Source organism: Pogoniulus pusillus, chromosome 16, assembly GCF_015220805.1.
Source record: "Pogoniulus pusillus isolate bPogPus1 chromosome 16, bPogPus1.pri, whole genome shotgun sequence".
Taxonomy (NCBI): domain Eukaryota; kingdom Metazoa; phylum Chordata; class Aves; order Piciformes; family Lybiidae; genus Pogoniulus; species Pogoniulus pusillus.
Window position 1 is genome coordinate 4,561,740 of NC_087279.1, and position 24,003 is coordinate 4,585,742.

Here is a 24,003-nt window from a genome sequence, read left to right on the forward strand (position 1 = left end):
ACATGTAAACAGCACTGGAGATATTCCATATGCACATCAGTGTAATTGATAGCAGAATTTGGACAGTGAACACACACAGACCTAGATACACAAGCAGCTCTCCTCACACTACTGTGTGCAAGGCTTTTTGAATATGAAAGGGTGCTTTGGACTAAAAAAAAACACCAACTTGCATTGTGATTCCAGATTTCTTAGAACAGTCTTTGGCTTATTTGATCCTGAAGTGTATTAGCTTCTGTAACTCCAAATAATTGATTCTCCCTTGATAATCAGAGTGCAGATTTAAGTTTCTGAACTGTTTTTGCAGCAGTGTTTTGTACCTTGTCTTGGAGAGGACAATGAGGAGGCCAGCAGTGTGCAATTACAGTTGACTGTTTCTGGCTGGCTCTTTGGCTGACAGGTTTTGCTCTCTATGCAGTTGTATTAATGCCTTTCATATGTTAAAGAACCCTTGTAATGAGAGCATCTCAGTCATTTATAAAGGTGAGCTGGAGAACTATAAGGGCAGAGGGGTGGTGCCAGAGGCAGAAGACAGCTCTAGAAACAGCTTCTTGGCTCTTACTTCTGCACTGCAACCACTGGATCCTGCTGTCTCCACACAGATTTAAAGGATTAGTTGTAAACTCCAGGCAGCTTCACAAAACACATTCAAATCGCTCTGGCTATTTCTGCTGAAGTAGCAACATCTAACAGTGCAATGGCAGAGAAACCACAATAAAGACCTGGTGCACTGAGACTGGCTTGTGCTGGCTAGATGCTCTGGGGAGTATTTGGCAATGCTGTCAGTAATTTTATCATCCACAAAGTGGTTCATCTGTAAATTGGTGGCAAGGGCCACATAATGGCTCCCCTTGTTTCAGTGGTAGGGAGGAAGAGGATCATCTGAGCAATTTCAAGGGGGCAGATAGGAGACTGAAGCCTCATGGAAATGCCTTGAGTAAAATATCATTCAACCTTCCACAGTGCTCTCTGGCAACACAAGCAGGTGCTTGGGACTGTGGGCAGCTAGGCACACATTACAGCAGATCTTAACTGCTCCAGGTTTTTGTGAGGAGCTCACACAGTCTTCTCAGTTCTCTCTCTCCACCTCCAGGAGAGAGATCTTCAGCTTAATGGGCTTAAAAAGCAGTATCTACCAGAAAGACTTCAATAAGTACTCAACTATATACCTCATGCTGGATCAAGGAACTAGACCTTTTCATCCACAATGAAATGCAACCTTGCCCAGTTAAGTTTTGTGCCTCAGTTAAAGGGTTCATTAGGATGCAACCAACTTAACAGGAAAAGCACAAATTCCAGAAAGATCCCCCAGTAACCAACAGCAATGCTTGACCTAATTCAACTAAAATGCAAAACATATCACTGCAAATAAAAACATTCCTGATAAAGCAAGGAAGTGATAGCAATGTATCCTACCAGTAGCAGGGTGATCATCAGGCAGCTAGCCAGGTCCACAGTCAAGCCAAGAAGTCCAAACAACTCAGGAACAGAGCTGAAGCGTGGCACTCCTCCACCACAGCACAAAAGAGAGTGAAGCCCCAGAGCTTAAATAGACTTATGAGCTCGTGGGTGGGGTGGGCAGAGACTCCAGGTGAAGCTGATCAGAGTCATCAAGGCTCCTGAACACCTGCAGGCAGCCCCTGTTTCTCCCAGGGCAGAGCAAAGAGTTCTTTCTATCACTTCAGGTCTCTGGTGCTCACAGGTGTATCACTGCCTAAATCTGGAGTGCATTTGTTCTGAGACCCTTAAAGTGCCACATCTCCTCTGTGCTGTCATCTCCTAGGTGCTTTTTTAGCATGGCTCAAAGGCGCCAGTCTTTTTGCAAGCACTTTGTGCCATCACTGGTGTTTACAACCCATGCAGGGTCCAAGACACCAGAAGATTGCCAGTTTCCTCTTCAAGAAGCAAGGGACAGGAATAAAAGGGTTGCTGCAGGTCACTGCACCACCGTGAAAGTTCATACAACACCTGCTACAGCCCTGGCAGGTTACGCTAATGAAATGTTCCTGCAAACACATGTGAGGTCTGTCTCAGCTGCTTGGGCTCACCAGCAGGCAGTCCTGCCCCACTGCAGTGACAGTATGTGGTGTGACAATTTGGAACAGTTTCACAAGTTTGGGGCTTTTAAGTTGACTGCTTCTGATGTAGTATTTTTCTTCCTGAAGATAGGAAGCTTCATGTACAGCTTGAGTAAGGTGGAGGACAGCCTGGCATCGACCCCAAACTCTAAGAGTCTCTGTCTTTATGCTGATTCATATGTGTCACATGCATTTTACCTCTCCCCCCTTAGCCTCTCTGGAAGGACTAGCAGCCCTGCTTTATTCTCAAAAGGGTGATAAATAGGAACATTTTTGGCTGGTCTCAATTCCCTGCACAAATTTGCAGGACAAGTAAGTTGCTGACTTGTCCTTTGCAGAGTCATTTGCTGCAGTACAACCAGAGAGAAATACTTGCTTTCTTAAGACTAACAAATGGAGCCAGAAGAGAAAATACACAAGCATGCTGGGGAAGGGGTGGCCTTGCTTTTCCTCCTCTTGTTGTAAGCTTGCTGGTAAAGCTCTAAAACCCGGCACTGGCCACACTGGCTGTGCAGCAGTCGCTAGTCCCATGTGTATGTTCACTTACACTTCTCCTAGTTTTGCTTATTGCTCTGACAAGTATAAGCCCCCTCTCTTTTCCCTTTTCCCCATTTCTAAAAGCTCCTTTCCAGCCAGGTTTTACTTTTCCTGCTCACACAAAGGGCCCACTGGTGTCCCATCACACAAGGACAAGCTGCAGAATGGGGTCCCTGTCACAAGCTCACCCAAGGAGACAGCTGCTGGGGCATCCGGGTCCCCATTTCTTCCCTTCTTTCCCTTCCCCTGCCCGAGGCAGCCTCTCTCCTGAGGTGCTGGGCTGCTGTAACAGGATCTCCCCGCTGCTCCCTGCTCTGGACTTTGTTTTTCTTGGCACACCACTCACTGAGACACTTTAAAACAGAAAGCAAGTCAAAGCACTTTTGGCTTCCTTCCTCACCTCTTCTCCTTCCTTTCCTTTCTTGAACAGTTTATGAATAAAATAGCAATATTCTCTCTTAAAAGTGTTCAGCTACAAGGCTAGAATTTGGAGTGAATGGACTCTTCTTAGTGTTCAGAAATGGCAGATGCTTGCAACAGGCACAGCAGGAAAAACACATCCCGGATTCCTGCAGCGGGAAGTGAAGGTGCAGGCTGGGGTTTTGGTAGAAGGCTGAATCCCTGTAGATCACTTGCTGCATATTTTAATGACATTTAAACATAACCAGATACAATTAATACTCAAGGAGTGGGGAGCTATTCTAAGCAGCAGGATCTGAAAGCACTCTGCTCAACTGAAGACTTATTCACCATTCACTTAGGCTGAAAACAGCCTGTAGGAAATTAACTCAAAAGAGCATTTTTGTCCAAATGGAATATTTTAATTCATGCTAACACATGAATTGCTACAAAAATATCTGTATCTGTGAAGGATTCTTGTCAGCATAAAGCAAATGCTACTTCCCAAGCCCCTTTCAGCATGGCTGATGCCTCTAGAAAATGTGCAGGAATTTTAATCTCCAGTGGCTGTGTAGCGCAGTGCTTGGGCCTGTATGGGGGATGGAAAATACACATGCACCTGGAAGCAAACATAAATCACAGTCAGCCCAAGCACTCTGCAGGCTCCACGGCCTCCTCCAGCAAGCCATCTACACAGTGAACTCATTCCAGACATTTTCAAGACCAGAATATCTGCTGCATGGTTTTCACACAGCGGCACCGCACCGTTTACACTCACGCTGCGGCTTCCAGGCAGTTCAGCTGTTCCTGTGCAAGCTGGTAGAGTCATGCCTTGGCCCAGCCTTCTCTGATTTTACCCTAGCTGAGGATGTGTCCATGAAATAAGAAAGTGAGAGCAGCTGGGACTCAGCAGAAAATCTGTCACATCTATAGAACCATAAAGAAGCAGCATGGGATCTAAATATGCTCAAGTCTGCAGTTCTTCAGCACAGAGCTGCTGACACGGAGGGCGGTGGGGCTGGCACCAGCTGGGGATTCACCCCAGCACTTCCCTAGGCTCACACCATGTGAGTGCAGAAACCCATTACCCATTTCTTCTTTTGCCATTCCCTCTTCTTTTACCATCCCCCTCTGTGGCAAAAGGAAATCAGCTGCAAGAGAAAGAGCCTGAGACCAAGCCTGCACTGTGGTATCTCTGCAGATCCTTAAGGCAGGACGAGCAGAGCTGTTTCTCCCCAGGAATTAAAGCCCAAGAGCTCTGCTCCTGTGTACCTGGAGGCATGCCTGTGCAGTCATGAGAATGTCAAGTCCTTTGAGAGAATCAGGTGATTCTTGCCATAGGACATCATTTCAAGTACATAAATACCTTGTACAAAATGAAACTTCATCTCACATAGGAGTTCAGGGAGGAAATTACCCCACGTTTTGTAAGTGCTAGCAGAATGAGAAACAAAACCTCCACATCTCTCTGGGTTCTTGCAATGCCAGAGGTTTGTTTGCCAGGCTTTGCTTTTAATCTTACCTACATTACTGCAGAAAATTGAAGACATCTGAGAAATCAGGAAGAATTCCAGATAGGTTGGATCAAATGTTGATACAATATTGAAGTTGTGCAAGGGCCTACAGATAAACCTTATGTTTTGATGACTTCCAGAAGCATGCAGCATGGTAGAGGGATGAAGTTTGATAGAGATACCAACCTGAGAGCACATTACCAAGAAAACCAAACAGAACACTGGAAGGCAAATGCAACAGAAGATACTAAAGCACTTCATACTTTCCTACACCCTCTCCCATAGTGCAGCAGCACCCCAGAGTGACTGAGTGCTGCGCGTCTGAAGTGTTTTGGATGCCCATGGATATCCTGGGTCAGAGCACAGTGCTGCTTCACAGCAGGAAGATCCTGGGATGTGCCAAGAAGAACTCATGGTGTGTTTTATAACATTCTAACTAGAGTGATACTTGAGCACGACCATTTGTTTGTCAGTGATGCTGGGAGATCTGCTGGCTCGTGTCCTTTGCCCATTCTTGTCAGATGGCTCAGAAATCTCTCAAGGAGGTAAAAAAGGGAGAGGGAAAGGGAGGAATATGATTGTTGATAGCATTATCGTCCAGAGATCAATTTTAAAATACTGTTATTTGCAGATACTGAGATTTCTATTGCTTGAGATTGTTCAGAAGTGCCCCACTGAGCAGGGTTCAAGCAAGCATAGTTCTAACGCTGCCTGCTCATTCTGCCTATTCCTACATTTAAACAAACAATGGATGCCCATGAACCAGCAATGTGCCACTGGGGCCAAGAAGGCCAGTGGCATCCTAGAGTGTGGTACAAGGGGTATAGTTAGTAGGTCAGAGAGGTTCTCCTTCCCCTCTACTCTGCTCTGGTGAGGCCACATCTGGAATATTGTGTCCAGTTCTGGGCCCCTCAGTTCAAGAAGAACCTCAGGGAATGGCTTGAAAGAGTCCAGTGCAGAGCCACAAAGATGCTGAAGGCAGTGGAACATCTCCCTGCTGAGGAGAGGCTGAGGGAGCTGGGGCTCTTCAGCTTGGAGCAGAGGACCCTGAGAGGTGACCTCAGTCATGTTTATAAAGATGCAAAGGACAGTGCCAGGAGGACAGAGCCAGGCTCTGCTCAGAGACGTGCATTCATAGGACAAGGGGCAGTGAGTGCAAGCTGGAGGTTCTGCATGAACATAAGGAAAAACTTTGTGTTACAGATCCCTGGAACAGACTGCCCAGATAGGTTGTGGAGTCTCCTCCTCTGGAGATATGGAATCAACCAGGTTGGAAGAGACCTCCAAGATCATCCAGTCCAACCTAGCACCCAGCCCTAGCCAGTCAACCAGACCATGGCACTAAGTGCCTCACCCAGGCTTTTCTTGAACACCTCCAGGGACAGTGACTCTGCCACCTCTCTGAGCAGCTCATTCCAATGCCAACCTCTCTGTCTGTGAAGAACTTCCTCCTAATTTCCAGCCTAGACCTCCCCTGGCACAACTTGAGACTGTGTCCCCTTGTTCTGTTGCTGGTTGCTTGGCAGAAGAGATTGACCCCTACCTGGCTACAACCTCCCTTCAGGTAGTTGTAGACAGCAATAACCTATATTCATGATATTCAAGACCCACCTGGACATGTTCCTGTGTGACCTACTTTAGGGGGGTTGGACTGGATGATCTTTTCAGGTCCCTTCCAACCCTTAATATTCTGTAATTCTGTGACAAGTAATTATTTCTTCTTTGATGGGTCATAGAACCAGTCCCAAGTGGTTAGCTTGGCTGCAGGGCACAGCTCGTGCTGGCTAACTTCTGCTGACAGTTAATTTCAGTCACTGAGCTGATAAATTGGATTATCAGCAGGCAGAATCAGTAGTCCAGGTGACAGAGCAGCACCGTGGTGAACCTAGCCCCTGCTCCATAGCAGAGCACGGTAGGGCATTGGAGGGACAGAGGGGACACGCTGACATCTCACCCCAGAGCAGGAGCAGTGCTGAAGTGAGGGATGTGAAAAGGGCAGGTGCTGCTGCTGTGTCTCACTAGGACAATGCAGTTAGGAGCAATCAAAATGCTGGGAAACCCTCTATTTGATAAGAAAATGCTGCCTTTTGAACTCCTGCTCCAAAACCCCATGCAAACTAGTGTGGGAGGTACTGCAGAGCATCCTCTCATCTCTTCAGGCTGAACTCGATATAGTGCTAATAAATGTAAACATTTGCCTTATATTAGCAAGAAAATAATTCTAATGGTTTGTGCCTCGGCTTAATTTAATCAAACTGTTGTACATCTCTGGTATGTGTGCTTGGGGGATGGTACTCATTAAAGAAGTGAGTGTGTGCCAGTGGCTGGTAGTTATTAAAAGATCCCTGCGTGTCAAAAGCTGTCAGACAAGCTCACTGGTGAGTAACGGGTGGCAGAGAACAGTTGTGCTGAGCAAACAGCAGAGAATTGAGGCAAGAGCAATAACGTGAGACTAACAGCAATGGGTGTTTCTCCTGTGCAATTGGTCTTGAAGAACACAATATAGACTCTTGTCTAAGCACATGTTGCCTCCAGAGCCTTTCCTGTGTGTCCAGGCTCAGCCTGTCTGGGAGAAGCTCTCTCACTGCGAGCTTCACCTTGCAAACAGGAGTGGTGTGCAACCTCTGGTCTGTGCTCCAGTGTGTCAGAATCACAGAATGTCAGAGGTTGGAAGGGATCTCCAGAGGCTATTGAGTCCAACCTCTCTGCCAAAAGCAGGGTCCCCTAGGGTAGTCCAAACTGGCAGGATTTGAGAGCCTCCAGAGAAGGAGACTCCACAGCCTCTCTGGGCAGCCTGTTCCAGTGATCCGTCACCTTCACTGTAAACAAATTTCTCCCCATGTTGAAATGGAACCTTCTACGTTCAAGTTTGCATCCATTGTTCCTTGTCTTATTACTGTGCACCACCAAGAAGAGATTGACCCCTTCCATTTGATACCCACACCTCACTTATAGACACTGCAACTGCCCACCCAAAGTAGACTCCTTCACTCAAAATACATAGCAACAGTAACAGCTCCTCAGAGTGAATCCCTGACCAAGAGAAACATTTTGAGGAACTCTTTAGCCCAGTGTTATTTCTCCAGTGACTGTTTTCTGCATGGACCTTTCTTTGCTGCTCTGAAACATCTCTCAGCAGTAGTGCAGTGAAATGCAGCATCCTCTGTGACTAACAGGAGGGAACCCACTTGCACTTAGATATGAAGATATGGTACTTCTGGCTCAGAATGCTATCAAATACCATGGTGGCATAACATTTTATGGATCCATATGCTGTAGGAAGACACAGATGTGAAACAGGAATATGAGTGCTTTGTATAGTCTTGGCTACTTCACTGAGATGTGGGAGAGCTTGCAGGAGAATGGGGCACAGGAGAATACAGTTGTGTGAGGAAAAAAAGAAAAACTGGAGGAGGGTCACACCCTGCACTGTCCTTCTGCCAATGGAGAAGACAATTACAGAGAAGAGGCTTTGCTCAAGCCACACACATGGAGAAAAGTGGAATTAGAGGGAAGTGATTAGGAGAAGGGTTAAGAGAGGAGAGATGTCAACCCAGTCTCCTGGGCTTTATTTAGAAATGTCTGGCAAGCAGGACTTCCATAACAAGTCAAAAAGCACATTTGCATTTTGAAGCCATGACAAAATACATGTTCTGCTCAGCAGTGTTACACTTCTGCAGTCACAATTGGTTCTAATTAACTATGTGCCTTACATGTACACAGACAGATGCAGAAAGGACAGCCTAGGTTAACTGTTTGGTGTCTGGTCTCCAAGAAGCCCACAAAGATCTGATCTGACTTTACAACATTGGATATTTTACCACCAGAACTCTGCTAGACACATTTTGACCTCTCCATTTTGTCTCAGGACAGGCTTACACCACGTCTTCCACTGTACAAGAGCCAAGGGAAGTCATTTAAGAAGGGAAACTATCCTTCATCTTAGGGTGCTCAAATGGACAATCACCAGCCCTAAAGCATTTACTCAGACTGTAGAGATCAGTGAAAGCTGGTGAAAGATGTTAGACAGCCAAAGGTAGAACTGGGATGGAGAAGCAGCAAGTGCTTACCTTCAGTGAAGGTTAGCTCTTGTGAATTCAAAAGACAGCTGGCTTTTGGGGGACCAGGCAGTGGACAGATGCAAGAAGCAGGTTAACACAGTCATGGGTGGCCTCAGTGACAGTTTTATATATTCATGTATCTTTCAAGTATATCACAATTTGGCCACTCTATTTCCTTTCCCCACGCAGGCTGACTCAGGCTGTTTGTCCTCTTATACCTCCCTGCTCCTTAAGAGTGTCTGAAGAACAAGTGAAAAGCCCATAACTGATCCATCCTTGGGGAGCACTTTCTGTTGAGGAATTCCTCCCTGCATACAAAACTACAAGGCCTGATCAAATGTTCTCAGTTGGAGATAATCCTGACCAGCAGTTGCATTATCGGAGCCTCCAGGTGCTTGATGTTCTGAGTGGACACAAGTTCCACTAAGCAATGAGCCATCACAGGCTTGTTTTGGGGGCAAAGAGTAAATGTCTATTGCAGCATGTCAGAATTTGCTTGCCTGTAGCTACCTGGTGGTGATCACTGACATTTAGTATACCTCTTCTCAGCATTTTCTCAATGCTGATAAAGCAGCTGCAGGAAAAAACAGACAAACACTTTTAGAGGAAAATGTTGCACCATGGTTTGGTGGGTGCCTTCCCTTCACCAGAGTGAACTATTCAGAAAGACCTCATTGCTGTCTATAACTACCTGAAGGGACATTGTAGCCAGGTGGGGGGTGGCCTCTTCTCCCAGGCAACCAGCAGTAGAACAAGGGGACACAGTCTCAAGTTGTGCCAGGGAAAGTATAGGCTGGATGTTAGGAGGAAGTTGTTGGCAGAGAGAGTGATTTCCCATTGGAATGGGCTGCCCAGGGAGGTGGTGGAGTCACCATCCCTGGAGGTCTTCAAGCAAAGACTGGATGAGGCACTTAGTGCCATGGTCTGGTTGACTGGCTAGGGCTGGGGGATAGGTTGGACTGGATGATCTTGGAGGTCTCTTCCAACCTGGTTGATTCTATAATTCTATGATATGCTATGGCAAGCCTGGTGATGTGCACTGCTGGGCTACAGTCACATAAAAGGAAAATTGTAGTTACTCCCAGAGTTGCTGAGAAGAATCTCACTTTCTCAAGTAGGAAATTAAACTAAATGCTTCAAAATGGAAAAGTTAAAATACAGTCCAAGTAAATGAAAAAATGTCCTCGAGTTAAAGTGAGCTACTTTGGCTTAGGTCTCTGAGCATTAATTCCTGCCAGCAATACTTAGGAAAAATAGAAACTTAATTAGGAGAGAAGGACTGGTGTGGGTATTGGCCTTATTTTTATAAATCCTTCACTGTTGCTCCATTTAGCCTTGCCAGTGAATCTTTTTCTTTGATCATAAACTAACAGGATTAAACCCAACTTGTTAAAATTGAATGCTGAGGTCACGGTGAAGATTTGCTAAGGCAGAACTTTGTTACAGCTGCTGTATTTTCTTCAAGAAACACAAAAGCAGTTATTTATGGAGATGATTATTGCAAAAAGCTTTTCTTTCAGAGTTCCTCAAGGGTGATGGTAGATAATAATTACATTTTATTTTAGTTATAGCAAAATGCTATTTGTCATCCATCATCCATTCTTTCTGGAGCTAGGAAGAGTTGTGTTCTGTGAGTGAGCTGGCCCCAGTGCATGAAAGCATCTTTGTGTTCAAGAGGACTGACAGCCTTTCTGCCATCCTTTCTGGTCTTCTATACTATGCTGAATGGACATAAATAGATGTTTGGAAATGAATCTTCACAGTTGTGATACTCCCTTGGCTTCCATGCATACTGGAAAGGTGAATATAAATGGCTTAACTAAGTTAATCTAGACACAAATGGCAATGAGAACCTGCAGGAAGGCTAGAGAGGGACTTGTCAGAAGGGTGTCTAGCAACAGGTCAAGAGGGAATGGTTTGAAGCTGAGGGAGACTAAGCTTAGACTGCATCTTAGGAAGAAGTTCTTCAGCATGAGGTTGTTGAGACTATGGAACAGGTTGCCCAGAGGGGTTGTGGACGCCACCTCACTAGAGATATTCAAGGCCAGGTTGGATGAGGCCTTGAGCAGCCAAGTCTAGTTGAGAGGCATTCCTGCCCCTGGTGGGAAGGTTGGAATAGATGATCTCTATGGTCTTTTCCAACCTAAGCCATTCTTGGGTTCTATGATTTGTCTGCATGCTGAAATCCTTTGGGAAGAGATGATCTAGCAGGTGGACTTGACTCCTTCATTCCCGTGCAGTCCAAGGCATTACTGGGAGTGTCATATAATCATTGGGAATCTTACTCTGACTTTGTAACAACAACTGAGTTGCAAAGCGTTATATTACTTGGTTCCAACATTTCTTTAGAGAAATGTGATGCTTGAAGTGTTGGCAGCAAGCTTGAGGTTACTCACATTAATAACAAATTCTATAAGAAGGGTTTACTGCTGCACAGACTTTACTAGGTAAATGAAACATAGCAGTGGTTTCATTATTTAGCAGCAGCCTTACGTAACAATTTGATTTTTATTAGCAGGGGTGTTATACTGTAAAACTTGCTGATATTATGAACTACAAAACTGCACCATAAACCTTAGCAAAGAGGCCAGTCAACCACGTGTAACTGCTGCATTCCAGAGTCAACACGCTGACTGCGTCTCATGTCTAACATCACTTGGTATACAGCTAACGAGAGTAAGCCAGGAGAGACATAAAGGGGTTTGTAGAGAACGTGAACCTTATTCCTTTGCAAGTAGTCATGGAGTATATGTGCATGTAAGGAATGGCAAATGAGTGAAGCACAGCCATAAGATGAATTCATGGAGATTCATTCATACAGTGAAACACTGCAGCAGCTCAGCACCACGTTAGTGAACTGCTGAAGGATGTTATTTACAGGGAAGCCTTGAGAAGCTACCTTCATCTCATCGCTTTGCTAGAAAAAGTTCTGGTCAGCTACAAAAATGATAGGTTAGGTTTTTAGTTAACAGTAGTCAACGCTTTTTGTGACCAGCAGAAAGATCACCATCACCAACTGATCTATTCTATTCTGCCATTTTAATGTCATCTTCTCATTTTTGCTATAACTAAACCAAAAGAGATTTCTCTTTTCCCATGTTACATTCCCCATTCCCCTCCACCACTGTGGGGAGGAGGTAGAGAACCAGAAGCAGAGCTGAGCCCAGGAAGAAAGGAGATGGTGAAAGGGTGTGTGGGGGTGTGTTTAGGGTTTCATTTTTATTTCTTATTATCCTGCTCTGACATGATGGGGAATAAATCAAATTAATTTTCCCCAAGTCAAGAGTTTTGCCCACAAGGGTAACTGGTGAATGATCTCTCCTTACCCAGCTGAGGAGTGGTGCACTCACTTTGGTGGGCACCTGGCATTCAGCCAAGGTCAACCCACTACAACTATTTACTTTCTTATTCTAATTAAAGATCTGTGGAGTTCTGGGTACTGTTTATTTGCCTAGTCAATTAGCTAGATTTTTGATCAGCTTTATTATTATAAACTAAATTCCTCTGAAGTCCTATAATGTTTACTTGTAACCTAGCCTGAGTGCAAAAGAAAATATAAATTCACATCTTTGACTTATTGAAGACTAATCATGTACCATAAACAATTCTGAACAGGCAAGATGTGGATCAGATTGCCTCCCCATATGATTTTGGTAGAAGAATTAGTTCAGGGCTTTAAATACAAAAAGTAGCATTATTTTACCTTTTGATTGCATGAACATGTTCAGAACTCTTCATTACTTGCTATTTATACTGCCTGTGGATGTATTAGTGGAGTACAGAGCGATAAAAGCAGTTAACTGGTAGTGAGAACACTTCCTTAGAACTGTAAAAATCTGCCATTTGTAATCAGCATGAGTTATAAATACTTCAAGTTGCACTTTGAAGAAGAAGAAAGCTGCTGGTGTGGAAAAAGAGGAGTGCATTTCATCAACAACTGTTTACATTGTGAAAGACATTTTCTGCTAAGATGGAAGAAAACCTCCTGTCATCTTTTTGCACTTTCAGAAGAATGGCCAATGTGTTGGTAAGAAGTTGGCTTATTTCTCTGGAGCATTTATAAATAAGTATGAAAAAGCAGGTTGTAAAACTTCCAAGCTCACATCAAAACACCAGTAAGAGCGCAGGGCACAGATTCCAAGGGCGTTTCCAGTACCCCATGTCACAGAGCCAACCATTCAGTGCGGCGCAGAAAATCACAGCAGCCTTCAGAGACTGCACTCTGATGTCTCAGGGAGTTGAGATTCAGACTGCAGCCTCTCTGTGTGTTCTGCTAAAATCATAAGAAAGCCTATGGTCAAAACCCTAAAAAGCACAGGAACCCTGCAGAGCAAACCTGACTAACCCCAGCTAGTTCAGATCTGTGGTGCTGCTTTAGCACTACATCTTAAAATGCTACTGCAAAGTAGTAAGATGAAAGCATGAACTACCAGAAAAAGATCCTAGGGAGCAGTTCTGTGAGGAGGGTAATTGCAGGTTGTAACCCTTCTGATGTTCTGCAGCAGATCTGACTCCAGACCTCCACAGTAGATGACACTGTGCAAGGGCTAAGGAACCACAGATGGAAAGTGCAGACAGCGTTATTCTGAAGCAGATAATCACACATCTTGGTTTACACTAAACTTGCCCTGTACACTGTCCCACTGCCTGAAGTTATAAGGAAGCAGAGAAAGGATTTCAAAGAATGGAAAATTCAACAATGTGTTTTTCCTGTAGTTATTTTCAAGTTTAGTAAGCAAAAAATGTTTGGATTATCTAGAGAATAGAAATATGAGAACAAGGTGTGTTGGTTCGTGGTCATCCTAAGAAATGGTGACACAAAGAACATGCTTATCAGCATAGGAAAAGAGACTATCCCAAACTGCATATGTTTGAAGCAGAAAAACTCCAGTTTATGTGGAATGTAGCCACAAAGGAGGAGATACAGCACAGAAAACCCTTTGCAGCAGGAAGGAATAGTTTAGCATGGAGAAGAGGAGGCTCAGGGCAGAAGGGAGGCTGTAGCCGGATGAGGTTGGTCTCTTCTCCCAGACAACGAGCAACAGAACAAGGGGACACAGTCTCAAGTTGTGCCAGGGGAGGCCTAGGCTGGATGTTAGGGGGAAGTTGTTTCCAGAGTGATTGGCATTGGAATGGGTTGCCCGAGGAGGTGGAGTCGCCATCCCTGGAGGTGTTCGAGAAGCCTGGATGAGGCACTGAGTGCCATGGTCTGGTTGACTGGCTAGGGCTGGGTGCTAGGTTGGACTGGATGATCTTGGAGGTCTCTTCCAACCTGGTTGATTCTATGATTTTATATCCAAAAATAGACCTCAGATGATACAAAATTGAGTTCTACAGCCCCTAATGAAGGTCCTTGCTGCCTAATGAAATCCAGATCTCCAGGTTGGGCACCCAACTACCTTTCTGACACAGTAAGAAGAGATAAGCACCTAAACACTCCAAAGAGCCAAGCACTGATGGACACTCTGCCTTTCAGCCTCTCATGCAACTCTGTAAGACATGTGAGAGTACCTTCTGCTGTTGAGGTTAGGATTATGAATGTCACAGTTAGCAGTTAAAATTTGAGAGGGAAAGTGTTGTTTCATATTAAATATTCTTTTTTTTTCCTGAACAGGCAATAATAAAAGTGTCAGATCTTCCCCTATAATCTGTTTAGGCATGCTGGCTTGCCTTAGGGAACAGAAAAAGCTTGACAGAGGACAAGAAAAGCTTTGACTACCAGACCAGCTCTTCCCCTCAGCTTTGTAGCATTAGCCCAAAGAGAACAGAGACAGAATCTATATTGTCCTAACACTTTGTTCAATTTGTGTTAAGTAATCACTTGGAGCTTGTCTGGGAGCCATGAATCTCTAATGGCCATCTCCTTCCTGTATCTGTTTCTGTTTCAAGTGCGTTTTCAGGTGCTCTCACAGGCTTTTAAAATTGCACTGGCAGTTTCTTGTGAACTTCAGGGGAAGGAAAAAAAAATCAGGCAGTTTTAATCTTCCCAGTGTAGTTCATGAAAGCAGTCACTGGGCCATTTGAGGGATTAACCAACAGGAGCTTTAAACTACCCACTCATGTAAGCGAATGCCCCAGCCAGCTTGCAGCGAAGCGTGAAGGAGCACAGCCTTTAATGGCAGCGGGCATTAAAGAGCCCTCCTGCATCACATGCTGCTTTGGGCTTTAGTGGAAGGCCCTTGACATCAGAAAGAGCTGAACTCTGGCCTTGCCCCTTACCACCTTGATTATCAGCGAGAGCAATTTGTTAAGGGTTATTGTGTGCACAGGTCTGCCTCAGTTGGGCACTTAGGAATTTCTAAAGCAAACAGCAAGAAGCTGCACACAAAGGGTTCCACGTTCGAGTTCATGCATCATGTGTCACACATGCCAATGCCACTAAAAGGTGGTTACATTGTACAGGGACAGGCTCAGCAGCCAGGGCAGCTGTATGTTCTTCACTCCTCTGGCCACACACTGTCTCCTAAACCTCCCTTCAGTGCACAACTGATGATGCTAGCCAGGACAAGTACATCTCAGTACCTTTGTGTCCCCCCCGTTGTTCAGCAGCGTTTCACATGGCTGACTTACTGACAGGGTCTGAACTTCGTCTCAGGAACAGAACTGCTGATTTTGCCACACTTGTTCCTTCCTCTGTCTTTTTCACAGACAGGTGCAAAGTGAAATGATGTTAAGAGGTAGGAACCTGAAGTCCAGGGGAAAAAGTCATCCCATGGTGGGTGACAGGGCAGATTTGACAGAACATAAGCCTTAGAGCAGATCTCTCCAAGTATTTAGAGTTACATCATCACTTTGTATGTTGAGAGGAGGGACAGGACTGTAGTGTGAGGTTGTGGAGTGGCAGCTCTCCAGCCAATCAGCCAGATGAAATGCTCCACATTAACACAATGGGGAATGTTCAACCTGTGGCCTCCTGCAAAAAGCTCGTTTGGAGTGATCTACAGTACACCAGCACAGCAATGCTCAGCTGTTTTACAAAACAGATCATATTTACTCCCAAAACTCTACCATCACCATTCCCTGCCTTTCTGGTGGCTCATGAGGCATATGTTCTTTTTCCCTGATGCTGGACCCTGTAGTTCAGGTTTCCAGTCCCAAGCTCACACAGGCATAGCTTGCCATAGCTTACAGAGCCCAGTCTATGTTGTTGCCCTGCGGTTTTAGCCAGGCTGCTGTTTTTATCCTCATCCAGTCTCCTGTTCCTAGGGCAGGAGAGGGAAGCTGGGGCTGCTGGGTTCAAGTCATGCCCTGCACAGCTGCAGGCTGTGGTGACCTCACCTGCCAAGGTAATGTGCCACCATGGCCTGCATGTGAAGTGAGAGGATTGATCTCCTAGTACAACACTGTTTTGGTGTGCAAACCAGCATATTTCCCCCTATATTCATCCTCAGAAACAGATGAGCACAACTGTTTCACTTAAAAAATGTTCCACCAAACTAAATGTGAAGCAGATACCCAGCACAGATAATTGCAACCTCCTGGGTGAGACTGGTAACATGTAACTAACTGAAAATGGTCTGAAAAGGTGCCAGGGGTGATTAATTACAGGTATTTTTACCAAACTCATCTAAAATATGTACAAAAAGATGCTGTGAAATACTATTGTTTTGGGGACCTCCTTAGTTATTCCATATTACATGCAGAAAAGATGGAAATTCTACTTAGTAATGTATGATTTGCAGCCAGGCAAGCATGGGGAAGCTGCTAAATGTTTCCAAAGGCTGTATTTCAATAATCCAGAGAGTGGTAGGGATGAAGTAAGAGGGATATCAAACCCATTAATTACAGTAGTCAGCTGAGACTGGCAGGCAATCAGTAGAAAGATAAATGCTCAGGCAAAAATGGGAACTGGGACATGGCATGGAACGGGAAAGCAACAGACTCTGGTGCTGAAGCCAAGTGAAATCACAGGCAGAAGAAGGAAGAGCTGAATTGGGACCTACCACAGGGGCTACAGAACTAGAGAGAAGGGTAAGAAGCAGTCCCATGAACTTACTTTGGAAACCTGCTCCCTGGGTGTCCCCTTGGGTCTCCTTCCCTGCTGGGGCACAGCTCTGATTCCCAGGAAACTGAGATTCCCACTGATAGTTTCAGTAGCTGGTAAAAGCACATAGAAGTGCAGTAATGCTTTTGTTGTTAAAGCTGAGCTTTTGTCTTCTTCTTTTTTAATTTGATACTGACAGTTCTCATTTCTGATCTGATGCACTGAGGATTTCCATTTCAGAGGACAGGTTTCTTTAAATAATCTCCTTAGGACAGAAGTGCATACTTTGGCACCAAAAAATAGCTCTGCTCCCCAGCGCCTCTGGAACACCACAGACTTGAAAGCAAAACTTTTTGTTGTATAAGCAAAAAGAAAATAAGTGCATGTCAAAGCTGAATTTTCTTCATTGTTTGCCTTGAAACTATCAGCTAAACTTTCCAAGGGAATACAGTTCTAAAATCCACATTGGTTGATTAGAAACAAATCAAACCAGATGCACTAACAGCCTTGGTATGAAAATCCCCAAGCTAGGCCAGATCATACTTTGGAAGTGAAGTTCTGTAGAGCAGCTTGAAACCTGGAGATTGAGAAAATATGTTCTGTACTATTCACTCCAAGTGTTACTCCTGAATAAACTCAAGAGTTCATTGAGTTGGTTTCCCATCCTAGGGTGCAGTCTGCCATGTGTGTGCTACAGAAATGAGCTTGGGACAAGTATTACTTCCAATGCTGGTAGCTCTGTCAGTTGTCACCCTTCCCTAGCTAAGACATCTGCTGGCAAAGCACTCTCTTTTCTTGGGTTTCCAGAGCTGTATGTGCTGCACATTTGCTTATAGAATGTCACTCACACAAAAGTACCTCTAAGCCAGGACCTAGGTTCTCTCAGAGTAGCAAATATGAGGCATGTGTTAACACTGAAACCACTTTGATGATTTACTGTTACAGCACAGGATAGTGTAGCTTCAGAAGAGGAATGCCGTGGCAGCAGGGAATTGGTAAGAGCAACACATAGAATGAGCAGAGATCCTTGCCATAGCTCCAAGTTCAGTATATGGCATCATTTCCTCTACTGTCCTAGTCTCGCTCTGTGCCAAAAATGATATTTTTTTTCACAAAGAGAGCCATTTAAATGATGTGTTAGATACTTTATTTTGGACTGCATGATCTTGGAGGTCTCTTCTGACCTGGTTGATTCTATGAATCTATGGGCTGCCCGGGGAGGTGGTGGAGTCACCGTCCCTGGGGCTGTTCAAGGCAAGGTTGGACGTGGCACTTGGTGCCATGGTCTAGCTTTGAGCTCTGTGGTAAAGGGTTGGACTTGATGATCTGTGAGGTCTCTTCCAACCCTGATGATACTGTGATACTGTGATATGAATATACATTAATGCCAAGCTACCAGGTAATGCACTGACCCAGTCTGTGACACCCCAGCTAATTTACACACATTTAAATGTGCGTAGGACAACACTGTCTTTGAGACAGTCAATATACCAGACAGGACTATACTGATTTATTGCTGGCAGAGAAAGCATTTCTCTTTCTGACAGATAGCTCTTCTAAAGATTGAATAGAAGCTGAAGTACTGAGCCCTTTAAAATCCAAGACAGCATCTTGAAGAAACCACAGAAGTACAAGGAAAAACTTGAGTTATTCAGGGTCCCTATGCCCAGCTCAGCACCCACTAGAGCCCAAGAAAAGACTTCTGGGGATATTGCTTTAGAGCCATGCAGCAGCTGGAAAACATTCCAAAGAGGCCTCCCCTGACAGAAATACATTAATTGTTCAGCATTCAGCAATATCATATTTTCTGACTTGTAAAATACTGTCCCCTTTCTATAACTTTCATTTGATTACAAACCCTTTTGTATTTCTTCTTACAAATACAGCTAACGCAGAGCTTCTGCTTATAAATCTTGAGTTAATTAAATTGGGGTATGCCAGTGAAAGCAAACTCTTTTCAAATACAGACTCTTTGGGTCCTGAAAATCCCTCTTACTAGGAATAACTGCTCTTACTTCAAAGCAGCTAGTGAAAACCAAGTGCTCTTTCATTTTTTTAATAAAGAGATTTTCTGGTCCAAGGGGGCACACCTGATATTGCTTGCATCCAAAGCAAGTGGGCTGTAATAAGTGCCCCAATGAAAGTTTAAGCCTGCTTTCAAGGGTCATCAGTTTCTCTGGCTGTTACTTGATCTGTTTAGAACTGGCTAATTTGTTAATCAGAGCAAAGCCTCAAACTCACTGTGATCACCTCCTTAAGGTTGTTTTCACACACTAATAAAGCAAAAATTCCATACAAAATGGTCAGATGCTTCTTCTAAAAACCCCAAATGCATCAAGATCTGCTGTAGTGTTAAATCATGCTCTGGTGTCAGGAGTTTGTTCTCTTCATACAGGGATTTAAAATTCATTTTCTCTAATATTTTGCATCAAGGATTTTCCATTTCCTCTGACACACTGCCTGTCAGGTTGAGTTGTTTTTCATCTCTCACTGCTTTCTTTCTATATGTTTTAGTGGGCTTAGTCCCTATTCAGATGGTGAATAATATAGAACAGACTTAGCCTTCTCTCTGTATCCTACAGCTGGCCAGTTTGGTGGCAGAAAGCATAGAAGCTCAAAGTGGTAGAGAATTTAAGGGTTTCCTTGCATGGCAAAGGTGGGGTTGGTGTCTTCTCCCAGGCAACCAGCAACACAACAAGGGGACACAGTCTCAAGTTGTGCTGGGGGAAGTATGGGCTGGATGTTAGGAGGAAGCTGTTGGCAGAGAGAGTGATTGGCATTGGAATGGGCTGCCCAGGGAGGTGGTGGAGTCACCATCCCTGGAGGTGTTGAAGAAAAGCCTGGATGAGGCACTTAGTGCCATGGCCTAGATGACTGGATAGGGCTGGGTGCTAGGTTAGCCTGGATGAGCTTGGAGGTCTCTTCCAACCTGGCTGATTCTGTAACTCTATTTGTATTCAAAGTCACCATGATATCATTTCATAGGATCACAGAATGGCTTAGGTTGGAAGGCATCTTAGAGATCATCTACTCCATGGTTTATTGGTGCCAAACTCCAATTAAACTTCCTCATTTAGTTCACTTGAATCCTTTCCTAACATCTTTAAATTAAATAGCAGTATTCTCAGCTCCAATCAAGGGTGCCCACAGAAGTCTTTGCTCAGGTTTTGCTGGAAGAGTTTAAGTTGTGCTAGGTCAATTTTCTCATGTAAACTTCTTTCCCTGCAACAAGGACTCTGTGTAGGGAAAATAGAGTGAAAACAGCAGAATGCAAAGCTCTTGTCAGCTGGAAAATAAGTGACCTGCTTGCAAGAATATTTATGTGTTTTCTCCTGACTTGGCCCAGGGAAGAAAACAGCTTGACAAAACATCAGCTGTGAGCAGGATGTTTCTGCCATTGCAAACGCACATGGTGATACTTGAGAGGCTTCTGGAGCAATGAAATTCTGTAGTTTAGAATCTGGAGGGTTGATTCTGGAGGGAGAGGCATTCATCTAGCCCAGCATCCGCAGGCAGGGCGCGGGTCGCCTGCGCCAACTGGTCGCTCAGGACTTAGCACAATAATGGCTGCTTTTAGCTTGTCAGGGGCAGATGCAGTTAGCTGGAGACATGCACAGTGAAATCTTTCATCACACATACCTTCATACTTACAGCTATTTACTTTTTTTTTTCCTTTTAAGACCCAGTAGAATATTTTTCCTGCCAGTGCAACATTTGAAAAGGAAGGTGTATTCACTTCTGAGCTTGCTAAGGCACAAAGTCCTCCTCTTCCTTACTCTGTGTGTGTTTAAGTCACTCAAAAGAAAAAGCACAGTGGAGTTCACAATCATTGTTCTTTATAGTCTTTCCCAGTCTGGAAGTCAGATCCATGACTGTAGGCCAGTCTCATTGCATGAAATGAAATATTTCTCCGGAACACCACAGTTAGTCTTTAACTGATTTACTATAGTTAAACAGTAACAGTGAGAGTGTTCATAGCACCCAGCCTGGTGGCAAAACCGCCCGTACAAACAGGCCATTCATGAGAGCAGCAGAGCTGCTGAACAGCCTCAGCTTTTTCTCAGCACTGCAGCATGGGGCAAGGCTATCAAGGAAATCTCAATCTAGCTCTGCAGTCCAGCTGGAATAAATTCTGAGCTGAAAGGTCTCTAGATAACAAGGCAGACCATTAGTGTTTCGAATGTTGCAGGGAAGTGGATCAGTCTCTGCACAGATGGTAGTGGTGTGGAGAAGTCACCTCAGTGCCCTGGCGGCCTCTAGGCAGTAGGTGGAAAATAGGAGAATCCCCAGAAGTGGGGCAGGTCAGCACTGCTGGGCTGGGGGGTTGGTGGCCTGTCATCAGTGGGAGCCTCTCCTTTGCTGGCTACAGCAGGGAGCTGACCAAAAAAGAGGTAATGAGAATTATTAAATCTGTTCAAGGTGGATGAGCTGATCTTCCATTCCATCCATTTCCTTTCCATCACACTGGCCATGATCAGCCAAAAAAAAGAGAGCAAGCTACTGAATGCTTTGCTGAGCAAAAGCAATCTTCTTGTCAGATGATCTATTTGCTACCAAAAAATTGCTTTAGCATGGCTTGAGCAACAGCATCTCACCTGCTGAAGAACCCCTTCCATCTTTATCCACCTTTTAAGCTCAGTTCTAGCCTCTAGTTTTGTTACTCTCCCCTACTGTTTCATAGACAATGCTGCTAAAGAGACTTTTACAAACTTCCAGAGAATCTTTGGCCTGTATCTCTTCTAGCTCTTGAACCACTCATTAGAGCAAGAATTTCTGGGCACATTTTGGGTGTCTCCCACAGTGTTTGGGTCATTAGAAGCCCAGACTGCCTGGTTCCTCATGGAAGCACTAATGTCTCTTGAAGACAACAGTGGCCTTTCGGAATGTCTGCAATTTTGCAAGATTATTTGTGTCAACAGAAAAGAGGAAATGGAATGTGGCAATAGCTGAAAGGGTGCAGGGAGCAGCAGCAGTGAGGAGCTGCACTGAGCCCAGCTCCATGGCTTTCCTCAAATCGAGCCAGGAAGGAAGGGATTATGGCATTGTTTAACCAGAGCACTGCAAAGGTAGAGTTAAACAAAATCACTGCTGTGTATGTCAGGAAAAAAGAAGATAGTTCAGAGCCAATTTGCAGAGCAGATGTTGTCCTAAATACAGATCCATTTATTTATCCTATGATTGGATATTGCCATAGCATCCAGGGTGTGCCCATAGGGCGACTGACGCAAGTTTAAGAGGAGTAGGAGCCTGTGAGCAGTGCCAAGGTCTCCCTGAAGTGCTGCATATTCCAGATGTCATTCATCCCCTCTAGAGGAAAATACAAATGAAGGACTTTTTGACTGGTCACCTGGACAGCCCTGAGGTGGCCAGCCAAAGGACTGTCTCCAGGAAGAGCTGATTGTTAGTGGTGGGTTCTTGGCTCCTCTGCATCATGCTTTGCCCAGTGAATGATGGGCTTGGCACAGCCAACAGATCCCTCACAGGTGCCATCAGCCCCAAACATGGTCCCATCAGCCCCAAACATGGTCCAGCACTACTTCTGCTGACCCTATAGGACAGCATTAGAGACTGAGGCTGAAATCTCTGTTCTGCCTACATTATCTGAAGCTGAAAGTGCTGTTCTGCCTACATTGTGCATCTCACTGTAAAGAGATGCTCTCTACACCATGTGTGATAGCACAGATAAATACCCTGCCTGGGGCAGAAGGGACAAAGCAGTAGACTGCAGTGCTCTGCGTGCAGAAAGACCTCATCTAGGACCCACTTGCTTCTCAGTTCTCATAAATATTCTCCAACACTTTCCCTTTGGAGAGGCATTTTCCACAGCTGAAGTCTGTTCAAAACAGGTGGTCAGGGTTGTTTTGGTGTTTGTTTGGGGGAGCTTTACAGCAGAATTACAGCTGCCATGTTCTAGTTTTCAACACATTCAGAAAATAGAAACAAGTAGTCTTCTTTGTAGAGCTACAGACAGACACAATAAGCCAAGTTTTCAGGCTGCTCCAGTGTGTATGGAGTTCTCACCAAGGGGAATTTTTTTGGTATGAGCAGTATGACTTTTCTGATTGCTTTCTGCGCTCAGATGGCAGCTCTGAAAGCTGTTGACACACATGCACAACAGACTCTGCCTTTTTTTTTTTTCCCCTGCTCAATTGAAAGCAGCTTTTCTTTCCTTAGATTTATGATATCTTGTTTTCCTGAGTATTAAAATGCTTTGAGAAAAGACAGAAAAATATATTAATTTTCCATGGGCAATATATTTTAGTAGAAAATCAGTGGATGCTTATGTTAAAGCTAAACAATGCAAGCTGTTAGGCCACGGAAATACAGTATTAGCAAGAGTGCTTTCAAAGAGAGAGTTGGGCAAGAGAAACATGGAGACAGCCTGAGCGCAGTGACTGTAAAAGATGAACCTTACGTGTAAGCACATGCGGCAGGAGGCACGCAAGGCTTGTTTATCACGACCTTTAACTAATCTACATTAGGATCAAACTGGACCTTCTGTCAGCTGCCTCTCCTGCAGTCACATCCCTGGCACTTTGAGGAAGCAGCAAACTGTGGCAGAAAGTTCAGGTCTTCTTTCCTTGCAACAGTTAAATGATAATTAGGGAATTCTTGATTCTGAGGCCATTTATCACAAACCTAAGTTAAATCCATGCAGCAAGAATGGATGCACACATTTTGTGTGGTTTCTGGAGAAAAAGCCTGAGGATTTGGCTCCAATTTGCATTTTGCCCTTTGGCTTTCCCATAATTAGGGACAGCTCTAGATTTGTTTTTCAAATCAAGACCATTAGGGGGAGGACAGTGAATTCTTGTACGAGCTTCGTTTGCCAAGGTGCAAGGCTTTTCCCAGGAAAGGAAACAAAGACTTCATTTTAGTTAGCTTTATAATGAGCCATTTAGAAAAGATGGGAGAATGTGTTAACAAAGAATAACTACAGCAGAAAGAGATATTTAAATTGTATATCCGATGGAATTATCTTCTGGGGGTTAAGGCTTGAAATCTTCAGATGTTCTTGGAGGGGAAGTCAACTATTCATTTTAGGGAGGCGGGGGGAGAAAAAAAAAAGATGACTAACATTGCACATATTTAGCTCTGCCAATGTTTATAGCACTGGACACACAGCGTTTTACTGCAAGAAGATGAATATTTATTAACAATTCCAAATGATCTGTTCCAAAACGCACGGCGCACTCACAGCGATGTTTTACCACAGAAGTCCAGGTGTTTCCTGTCTGAGTGTGGAGAGGCCACGAGCTCATCATGGCTTCACTGAGCTATGCTTTTATAAAGTGTAGCTAGCAGCAAAATAATATCTTGCTCTGTCTCAGCCCTCAAAATGCAAATGGATGCAGTTTTTAAATGCTGGTGTTGCCTCATCTAATGTGGAAGATGGACCTGAGAAAATCGATTTAACATGGACAAGGGAT

At 44.5% G+C, this 24,003-nt stretch overlaps 1 protein-coding gene and 1 long non-coding RNA gene across 2 annotated transcripts in view; one reads left to right on the forward strand and one right to left on the reverse strand.

The window, feature by feature from the left end:
* Window positions 1-1,559, reverse strand: part of LOC135182293 (uncharacterized) — a 57,549-nt gene extending 55,990 nt beyond the window's left edge. The window contains exon 1 of the long non-coding RNA XR_010305149.1: window positions 1,417-1,559. This is a non-coding gene — a long non-coding RNA (uncharacterized LOC135182293). The remainder of the gene's footprint in view (window positions 1-1,416) is intronic.
* The window catches only part of PDZRN3 (PDZ domain containing ring finger 3), a 159,694-nt gene that overhangs the window by 45,483 nt on the left and 90,208 nt on the right, over window positions 1-24,003 (forward strand). The window lies entirely within an intron of this gene.